This window comes from Nerophis lumbriciformis, linkage group LG26 (genome assembly GCF_033978685.3).
Source record: "Nerophis lumbriciformis linkage group LG26, RoL_Nlum_v2.1, whole genome shotgun sequence".
Lineage (NCBI taxonomy): Eukaryota > Metazoa > Chordata > Actinopteri > Syngnathiformes > Syngnathidae > Nerophis > Nerophis lumbriciformis.
The window spans coordinates 35943868-35955490 of record NC_084573.2 but is presented as its reverse complement, the minus strand read 5'-3'; positions in this window follow the sequence as shown (position 1 = coordinate 35955490).

The following is an 11623-nucleotide window of genomic DNA, read 5'->3' as shown; positions in this document are numbered from 1 at the left end:
ATATTCCTCTGAGTATAGAAGGATCATTCTGTTTTAAGAGAGCACAGCTTGTAGGTTCAAAGTGCACAATTGAATATCTTGGTTGCTCAGACAGTAATGTGTTTACCGTATTTTTCGGACTGTAAGTTGCAGTTTTTTTCATAGTTTGGCCGGGCTCCAGTGCAATTTATATTTGGTTTTTTTTCCTTCTTTATTATGCATTTTCGGCAGGTGCGACTTATACTCCGGTGCGACTGATACTCCGAAAAATACGGTATATACCGTATTTTCCGCACTATAAGCCGCGCCTAAAAACCACAAATTTTCTCAAAAGCTGACAGTGCGGCTTATAACCCGGTGCGCCTTATATATGGATTAATATTAATATTCATTTTCATAAAGTTTAGGTCTCGCAACTACGGTAAACAGCCGCCATCTTTTTTCCCCGTAGAAGAGGAAGCGCTTCTTCTTCTATGGTAAGCAACCGCCAAGGTAAGCACCCGCCCCCATAGAAGAGGAAGCGCTTCTTCTTCTACTGTAAGCAACCACCCGCCCCCGTAGAAGAAGAAGCCCCCGGATATTGCGTTTCATTTCATTTGTGTGTTTACATCTGTAAAGACCACAAAATGGCTCCTATTAAGAGACACGCGTACAACGCAGAATTCAAACTCAAGGCAATAAGTCACGCAGTAGAACACGGAAATAGAGCAGCAGCGAGAGAATTGAACATAAATGAATCAATGATGCGTAGGTAGAGGAAGCAACAAGATGACCTGCGCCACTAAGACAGGGAGACAGCGCCGGACGACATACGCCAACATCTGCCAGTGGATTGTAAATGCCTGAGCGGATATATCGGTCTCAACTGTGGTCCGAGCTTTCCGGAAGGCAGGATTCACGGAACTGCTGGACAACAACAGCGACATTGACTCTGATGACTTCGACGAGACGGAGCCGGCCATTTTGGATGCCGTATTCGCCCAACTTTTTAATTCAGACACTGAAGAAGAATTCAAGGATTTATGGATGAGGAATAATTTCAGAAAGTGAGCTTTAAATGTTTATTTTGTGTGTTGTGTGACATTAACGTTCGAGCAACGTTGAGTTATTGATGTTACCATTGCTCTGCACTAATTTGAGTGTTACTATTTTTGTGATTGCACATTTGCACATTACATTTTGGGGGTGAACAGAGCTGTTAGAACGCTGGTTTGTAATATATTATTAAAGTTTGACTGACCTATCTGACTGTTTTTTTGACATTCCCTTTAGCGCAGCGTAGGCGCGGCTTATAACCCGGGGCGGCTTATAGGTGGACAAAGTTTTGAAATATGCCATTCACTGAAGGTGCGGCTAATAACCCGGGGCGGCTTATAGTGCGGAAAATACGGTAGGTTTAGATTAAGTTATGTTGTTTTTTTACGGGGAATTACGAACTTAATGCCTCTTGTTTTCATGTTAACATTTAGGCTGGGGAGCTTGCGCCAGACAGTCTGAGAGTTTGTCGAAGTACAGTTATCAATTATGGTTTTTCAATCAATTTAATCTAAAACAGTAATACTAACAGTCTGGAGTTTTACCGCGATTATCATTGATACCGTTTATCGTTAAATGCCTACTACAGATACAAAATGTCATCATGTGCATACCATTTTGTTTGTTTCACACTTCAACAAAGAACAAGCTTGTCTCGGAATGATTCTTCTCTAAGCTGCTTACTATCCAGTTGTGATAAAGACAATATCTTGCGGTCTGGAAGTGGTGGCCACTGATTGGAGAATTCTTGGATGGAGGATGTGTGCGCGCACACACACACACACACACACAAAAACACACACGCCCCCAAAAGATGTCAGGACACACAATGAGAAATCACATCTCTTTCACTTTCTGTCCATCTGCCCGCCACGGAGCGTGCTCGCTGTGCGCCACTTGGCTTTATTCTTTCCCATCAGCCACCACAAAAGAGCCCCAGATCCAATCACAGGGATCAGACCCGGGCCAAGACCAAGTGAAAGGGAGCCAAGGAGGAACAGACCAGAATCAACAGCCCATTCTCTCAAGATCCCCGCCACCAACCAACCCGCACACATGCACCAATTAATAGTGCATGGAGAAAACAGAACGTAAAACGGTACCCTGTGTGTGGGATAGGGATGTAACGGTAAACGTTATAATGATAAACAATTTCAGACGGTTAGTAATACCGTTTAAATTTTTAATCAGCAAAAAAAACGTAATTTATTAATGCATTTTAGGCAACATGGCTTACTTCCTGGAAACGGAGCCAAAGCAGCGCATGCGCAGTAGCGTCGGTTGGCTTGGAACATGGCGGAAAGCAACTACACAGACTTTGCTGCGTAGAGTAAACGAAGCCGAGCCCTTCATTTAACTTGGTTTTCCCTTGTTTCATTTCCTTGTAGTCTCAGCGTGCGTTTAAGAGCGCACTGCTGCCACTACAGGACGACAGGTGTGGACAATATTAGAGACACATGCAATTGTCCCACACTAAAAGTATACCGTGAAGGAGAAAAATATTTCATGTTGCTTTTATTTTCTCAACACACCGTCCTGCTGCTGTGACTGAGCGTTAATGACGTGAAGAAACATGTTAAACAACTTGTTTAGAAAGTACCGTATTTTCCGCACTATAAGCCGCACCTAAAAACCACAAATTTACTCAAAAGCTGACAGTGCGGCTTATAACCCGGTGCGCTTTATATATGGATTAATATTAAGATTCATTTTCATAAAGTTTAGGTCTCACAACTACGGTAAACAGCCGCCATCTTTTTTCCCCGTAGAAGAGGAAGTGCTTCTTCTTCTACGGTAAGCAACCGCCAAGGTAAGCACCCGCCCCCATAGAAGAAGAAGCGCGCGGGTATTACGTTTCATTTCCTTTGTGTGTTTACATCTGTAAAGACCACAAAATGGCTCCTACTAAGCGACACACTGTGGTTCTAGCTTGCCATGCTAATGGTCAGAAACTTCCACCCATGGTGATATTCAAAAGGAAGACCTTGCCAAAAGAGAACTTTCCAGCCGGCGTCATCATAAAAGCTAACTCGAAGGGATGGATGGATGAAGAAAAGATGAGCGAGTGGTTAAGGGAAGTTTACGCGAAGAGGCCGGGTGGCTTTTTTCACGCAGCTCCGTCCATGTTGATATACGACTCCATGCGCGCCCACATCACAGATGGTGTCAAAAAACAAGTGAAGCACACAAATACAACACTCGCCGTCATTCCGGGTGGATTAACCAAAGAACTCCAACCGCTCGATATTGGTGTCAACAAGGCATTTAAAGCATGACTGCGAACGGCGTGGGAACAATGGATGACCGAAGGCGAACACACATTCACTAAGACAGGGAGACAGCGCCGGACGACATACGCCAACATCTGCCAGTGGATCGTAAATGCCTGGGCGGATATTTCGGTCACAACTGTGGTCCGAGCTTTCCGGAAGGCAGGATTCACGGAACTGCTGGAAAAACAACAGCGACACTGACTCTGATGACTTCGACGAGACGGAGCCGGCCATTTTGGATCCCGTATTCGCCCAACTTTTTAATTCGGACACCGTAGGAGAAGAATTCGAGGGATTTATGAATGAAGAATAACTTCAGAAAGTGAGTGTTATGTTTATTTTGTGTGTTGTGACATTAACGTTCGAGCAACATTAAGTTATTGCTATTGCTCTGCACTATTTTGAATTTTACTATGTTTGTGATTGCACATTTGCACATTACCGTACATTTTGGGAGTGAACAGAGTTGTTAGAACGCTGGTTTTTAATATATTATTAAAGTTTAACTGACCTATCTGACTGTTTTTTTGACATTCCCTGTAGCGCAGTTAGATGCGGCTTATAACACGGGGCGGCTTATAGGTGGACAAAGTTTTGAAATATGCCGTTCATTGAAGGCGCGGCTTATAACACGGGGCGGCTTATGGTGCGGAAAATACGGTATTGCTGTTTGTTTACTGTGATTGTCACTCGTCCTTTATTTAACTGCTAACTTTGTCGGTGTTGCGATAACATCGACACTAGCTAAACAGTTTGGCATTTCTTTGAAGCAAACGCAGGGTGTGAAGATTGTGTATTAGCTGTGAGAGGTATCACTTGTGTTTATTTTTGTCGGCCAAACTGTTGTGCTGAAACACGTGGTGTTGTTGAAGAACAAAGCTTGTTTATTTGACTTGATCTTCATTCAATCTTCAATACATGTGATATAGCACTTTGTTAATGTTTCATGGTAGGGCTGGGCGATATGGCCTTTTATTAATATCTCAATATTTTTAGACCACGATACACGATATATACCTGGATATTTTGCCTTAGCCTTGAATGAACACTTGACGCATATAATCACAGCAGTATGATGATTCTATGTGTCTACGTTAAAACATTCTTCTTCATACTGCATTAATATATGCTACTTTTAAACTTCCATGCAGAGAGGGAAATCACAACTAAGTCAATTTAGCAAAAGTGTATTTATGAAACAGTTAATAAGCAGTGGCACAAACATTCATGTCATTTCAAAACAGAAAGTGCAAGATTGTCAGAGACATTTTAAAACAAGCTATTAGTGCACTTTTGTGCATGATGTCACTAAGATGACATATCAAAACAACACGAAATTAAAGTGTACTTTTTGTACAGAACGCCACTACAATAGTTTCAAACAAATAAAGTGCACTTTTGTGCATGATGTCACACAAGATATTTCAATAAGTGTCAAATTAAAATGAGCTGCATAATAGGAAATCAAATAGTGTATGTCCTTCACTATGTGGTAGGTTCCTGCAGACGTTATCTCCTGTTGTTGACTCTTTTTTTTTCGTACGGTGTTGATCTGGAAATAGTTGCTTCGGCATTTTGTGGGTGTGGCACCGGCCGGAGATGTTGACATGCGGAGTTTCAAGCACTCTTCATTCTCTAGCGGGTGACTTTTCAAATGATGCTACATTAGCAGTGCTGCTACTTTTTGTAGCAACGCTTTTGCCGCATAAATGTTCAACATATTCCCGCTTGAAGTCAAACCACCGCCAGACGATGGACCCCCTGCTGTTTTTCTTGGGAATTAATTCTTCCTCCATTTGTTACCAGATTCGCACCTTCTTTCTCTCTTATTACCACGCGCACCGTTAGCATCATGGCTAACGTTACCATGTCGCTACCTGTCTGCTCCGCGGGAGCGTGTGACGTTGCACACGTGACGTATGTAAGAAGATGCGCTTGTTTTAAGTCTCTGTGAGAAGGAGACAAGAAAGAGTGGGAAACGCATGTAGTGTAATGCCCGCAGCTAAAAGCAACTGCGTGAGAACGTATACTCCAATATCACCATATAGTCATTTTCTATATCGCACAGAGACAAACCCGCGATATATCGAGTATATCGATGTATCGCCCAGTCCTATTTCATAGTGTATAGTTAATTCCTATACGACATATTTCTGCTCAAACTCTTAATGGTTCTGTCCTGATACAGAATGTACATGTACGTACATTCAGTACATGTAAATGTACATAACTTAAAAAAATACCTCTCTCGATCAAAATATAAAAATAGAGATAAAGGCATAATGTGAAAAAGCTGACACGTTGATACAATTAATCAACAAAAATACTAATATTTGCCTTTAAATAAATTAATAACGTTTATAGACTTTCTTTTTAGATATTAAAAATTACATGATGGCGTCACGTTGACACCCCAACACTGTTTTACCTAAAATAATGTATTGAATAATCCTGATTAATAATCATGATTTTACTGTTAATAAAAAATTATCTTATTATTATTTTGGCCATAATCGTGCAGCCCTATGTATAGGACCAGATCTCATAAATCAAAGGGGAACATTATCACCAGACCTATGTAAGCGTCAATATATACCTTGATGTTGCAGAAAAAAGACCATACATTTTTTTAACCGATTTCCGAACTCTAAATGGGTGAATTTTGGCGAATTAAACGCCTTTCTATTATTCGCTCTCAGAGCGATGACATCGGGAAGCAATCCGCCATTTTCTCACTTTCGTCGGTGTGTTGTCGGAGGGTGTAACAACACGAACAGGGACGGATTCAAGTTGCACCAGTGGCCCAAAGATGCCAAAGTGGCAAGAAATTGGACGAAATTTGTTCAAAATACGAGGCTGTGGGGAAAGCCGACGAAATGGTCAGTCGTTTGTTCCGCACACTTTACCGACGAAAGCTATGCTACGACAGAGATGGCAAGAATGTGTGGATATCCTGCGACACTCAAAGCAGATGCTGACATCAACTCCAAAACTGGACAGATCAGCTTTCAGGAAAAGAGAGCGGATGAGGGTATGTCTACAGAATATATTAATTGATGAAAATGTTATTCATTACTCGCGGTTTTACGTAAATTATTATACATAAACTGTATTTACCAATAATTTAGCTTAAAAACTTTTTTTTTTTTCCAATCATTCGAGTACATTCGGGTAGTCTTGTGTAATGCAGTATTTTGTGTCTATTTAGGTATGGTTAACCTGAGTGCTGAAATCGTGGAAAAATATATGTTCTTAGCGCGCCTGAAATGGGCTGTCTGCACTCTCAAAGTGCATGTTGTTGCCAAATGTATTTCATATGCTGTAAACCTAGTTCATAGTTGTTAGTTTCCTTTAATGCCAAACAAACACATACCAATCGTTGGTTAGAAGGCGATCGCCGAATTTGTCCTCGCTTTCTCCCGTGTCGTTTTCGTCGGTTTCGCTTGCATACGGTTCAAAGCGATATGGCTCAATAGCTTCAGTTTCTTCTTCAATTTGGTTTTCGCTACCTGCCTCCACACTACAACCATCCGTTTCAATACATGCGTAATCTGTTGAATCGCTTAAGGCGCTGAAATCAGAGTGTGAATCCGAGCTAATGTCGCTATAGCTTGCTGTTCTATCCGCCATGTTTGTTTGTGTTGGCATCACTATGTGACGTCACAGGAAAATGGACGGGTGTATATAACGATGGTTAAAATCAGGCACTTTGAAGCTTTTTTTAGGGATATTGCGTGATGGGTAAAATTTTGAAAAAAACTTCGAAAAATAAAATAAGCCACTGGGAACTGATTTTTAATGGTTTTAACCCTTCTGAAATTGTGATAATGTTCCCCTTTAACCCTATTTTTACTTTTCTGGACAAAAACTGCAGTTACATCTTATGACCATCAGGTGCCATCTTGTAAAATTCTTACATTTGTTTTTTTTTTTGTTTATCTCCTATGTCCATAAGGTGCTATCTTGCACAATTTTCACATTTATTTTTACTTAATTATGTTATTATTTTGTTTCTGCCCTATTGTACCTTGAGGTACAAGTATAGTGTTCGTATTTACAATGTTTCTTCTTAAAAGGAAATCATTCTGAATGTGTTGTTCTATTTTTGTCAATAAAGATTTCAGTGTACCGGTAAGTATTTTTTTTAATGTTGAGCACATTTAAAAATACCACAATAATGATGATGACCGTGATAAATTTGGTCACAATAACCGTGATAAGAAATGTTCATACCGTGACATCCCTAGTGTGGAATATTTCTATTTTCTGCTCAAGTTCTGCCTCCCGGTATGGACCGAGGGAAAAAAATTAGAGAAAAATTGACCACTATGCCATGTTTTACACAAGGCCAAAAGGTCACGGTGCAAAGAAGAGGGCAGACAAATGCTTTACTTAAACACCATGTATTGCCACTCTCTCTGTGTCACACACACGCTGGCAGTTAATTGTGTAAGAGCAGGTCAGCAGCAGCAGTGCATTAGAATAATGGAAATAGATGGCAGAGACCCACGGATGGCAACACAAGCTATATTTGCATGGCGGCATGCTCTGCAACAATTATGTCATTATCACAGTTATTGTGAGTGTGTGTTTATGTGTGCGCCTGTGTGTGTGTGTGTGTGTACTGTATGTGTACATGACTGCTGGGTCTAAATCTAAAGTTGTAAATAAAGTTTCACACCACAATTACTTGTTGTTCTTTAAAGGGGAACATTATCACCAGACCTATGTAAGCGTCAATATATACCTTGATGTTGCAGAAAAAAGACCATATATTTTTTTAACCGATTTCCGAACTCTAAATGGGTGAATTTTGGCGAATTAAACGCCTTTTTAATATTCGCTCTCGGAGCGATGACGTCACACCGTGGCGTCACATCGGGAAGCAATCCGCCATTTTCTCAAACACCGGGTCAAAACAGCTCTGTTATTTTCCGTTTTTTTCGACTGTTTTCCGTACCTTGGAGACATCATGCCTCGTCGGTGTGTTGTCGGAGGGTGTAACAACACGAACAGGGACGGATTCAAGTTGCACCAGTGGCCCAAAGATGCCAAAGTGGCAAGAAATTGGACGTTTGTTCCGCACACTTTACCGACGAAAGCTATGCTACGACAGAGATGGCAAGAATGTGTGGATATCCTGCGACACTCAAAGCAGATGCATTTCCAACCATAAAGTCAAAGAAATCTGCCGCCAGACCCCCATTGAATCTGCCGGAGTGTGTGAGCAATTCAGGGACAAAGGACCTCGGTAGCACGGCAAGCAATGGCGGCAGTTTGTTCCCGCAGACGAGCGAGCTAAACCCCCTGGATGTCTTGGCTCACACCGTCCCGAAGATGTTTAAGAGAAGAATATCGACCCTAGCTTCCCTGGCCTGCTGACATGAGGGTATGTCTACAGAATATATTAATTGATGAAAATTGGGCTGTCTGCACTCTCAAAGTGCATGTTGTTGCCAAATGTATTTCATATGCTGTAAACCTAGTTCATAGTTGTTAATTTCCTTTAATGCCAAACAAACACATACCAATCGTTGGTTAGAATCGTCCTCGCTTTCTCCCGTGTCGCTGGCTGTCGTGTCGTTTTCGTCGGTTTCGCTTGCATACGGTTCAAACCGATATGGCTCAATAGCTTCAGTTTCTTCTTCAATTTGGTTTTCGCTACCTACCTCCACACTACAACCATCCGTTTCAATACATTCGTAATCTATTGAATCGCTTAAGCCGCTGAAATCCGAGTCTGAATCCGAGCTAATGTCGCTATAGCTTGCTGTTCTTTCCGCCATGTGTGTTTGTGTTGGCTTCACTACGTGACGTCACAGGAAAATGGACGGGTGTATATAACGATGGTTAAAATCAGGCACTTTGAAGCTTTTTTTTAGGGATATTGCGTGATGGGTAAAATTTTGAAAAAAACTTCGAAAAATATAATAAGCCACTAGGAACTGATTTTTAATGGTTTTAACAATTCTGAAATTGTGATAATGTTCCCCTTTAAGTATTCAGTTGATAATTGCTTGAGACACTACTTCATACAACCAGAAGAGGCACTGTGGAGTTCATCTCAAATGATGGCTAAAAAAACCCAGTGACATGAACACAGGAGTTCAGAACATTAAGTGAGTGTAAGTATTTTTAAACTACTGTAATTCAAGGAGCCATATGTAATAATTTCATGTCAAGTCATCATTAAATGGGCATGATATGTCAAAAAGCATAATAAATCATGTTATTTTCAAATACCTATAACTGATAACGGTAGTTCAGCCAGGATATGTTCATTTCAAAATTAGATTTACAGCCCCGAAATATTGTTATTGTTTTTCGTTTCGATGCCCCGCCCTCCACCGTTTGACCAAATAGAAAGTCTGTGAGTGTGTCACATCCAGGTTGCCAGTTACGCACCGCCCTCTTCGTCTAGCTACTGCCACTGGTAAAGTTACTAAACATGTCAGACCTTAGTAAATCTAACAGGCGTCGTTACGATTCTCAACGTATTCATGACAAAGCCAGGAACAAAACGAGGATTTGTATCGGGGATGTCTTTTGAAAGACAAATAGAAAGTCTGTGAGTGTGTCACATCCAGGTTGCCAGTTACGCACCGCCCTCTTCGTCTAGCTACTGCCACTGGTAAAGTTACTAAACATGTCAGACCTTAGTAAATCTAACAGGCGTCGTTACGATTCTCAACGTATTCATGACAAAGCCAGGAACAAAACAAGGATTTGTATCGGGGATGCCTTTGAAAGATGGAGACGATTGAAGGCGGAGAAGATTTTTTCATCTGACGCCAAACTTGCTAATTTCCTTTTTGATAGGTAAGTCAGGCATTTACGTTTTCTTATTACTTGTAATAAATGTTGTAGTAGTCTAACGCGTTATTTTTTATATTCAGTAACTCAGTTACCGTTACTACATGATGCGTTACTACATAAAAAATAACGTAAAATAACGCAGTATCGGCTAGAAACAGAGAAGATCTGAGTGTGTTTTATTGGAGCGCTGCTGTGTCGTCCTTCTGTGTCACAAGGAAAAGAAGTGGCGCGCTTTGTGTGGGTGGGGGCGGAGGGGCGTGTCTGTGTTTACATCATGGCGGAGCCAGAAGTCGAGTTTCTTAACATGGGGATATTCTCACTACTTTTCTTTTGTCGAGCACAAAGAAAATAACATTTTAGTTAAATGTAAGTTGTGTCTTGGATCCAAGATCCTATCTACTGCCCAAAACAGCAATTCAAATCTGCTGAAACAGCTACAAAAGCAACATGCTTCGACGAAGCTAGTAAAGAGAGACACACTTCACCTCCACCTCCAACAGCGGCTGGATTTTAGCCGAGGGACTGCTAGCCAGGACAACATTGATAGAGCCATTGTAGCGTATGTGCTAGAAGACATGCAGGCTATTTCTACAGTGGAGTCACCTGATTTCAGGCAGCTGGACACAGTGGACAGTGAGTACATAAACATGGAAAGCGAGCTAAAGAAAACACTCAAAGCTCTGCCTCCGCTCATCATTCAGCACTGAAGGTACACACACTCTGTCAATTCTCTTATATACTCCTTCATTCTAGACTTCTAGAGTGTTTGATTATCACATCACTCTAAATGTATAGACTATAAAGTTCACCAACATAAAGAGGGATCCTAGTGGGCCAGGGCAATCTTTCCTTTTCTCTAAAATAAAACTGGGGAAATGCGTAGAGTGTTCTGGGCTTCAGTACAGTGTTGATCTCATGAAGACAAGATTTTATTTCTGAATTCCTCGAGAGAAAAAAAGTGCCTGGTTAGGCTTTGTGTATGTCATGTGTGCCTTCCGTGGGTGAAGCCAGGTTTACAGCTATATTGTTATTATGCTGTTTGTTACTTATGCATGTTATGTTGCAGCTATTTAAAATAGTTTTGTCATTTTGTTCTGGCCTGAAATAAATTGTCCCTTCGAAACATATCTTTGTCTTTGTGTGTTGTATGTAGACCACATTGCTTAGCAGAGTTCAGTGATACAAATGCATGTCAAGTTGATTAGTTATTATTCTCCAGTGCAATAACAGTACTGAAATGAAGGCTAAAAGGACATTAATAGGAACCTTAAAAAAATAATAATAATAAAAAATAAGTAACTACCGTATTTTTCGGACTATAAGTCGCAGGTTTTTTTTCATAGTTTGGCCGGGCTCCAGTGGAACTTATATATGTTTTTTTTCCTTTTTTATTATGCATTTTCGGCAGGTGCGACTTATACTCCGGTGCGACTTATACTCCAAAAAATACGGTAGTTACTTTTTGGTGTAAGTAACTGAGTTAGTAACTGAGTTACTTTTGAAATAAAGTAACTAGTAAC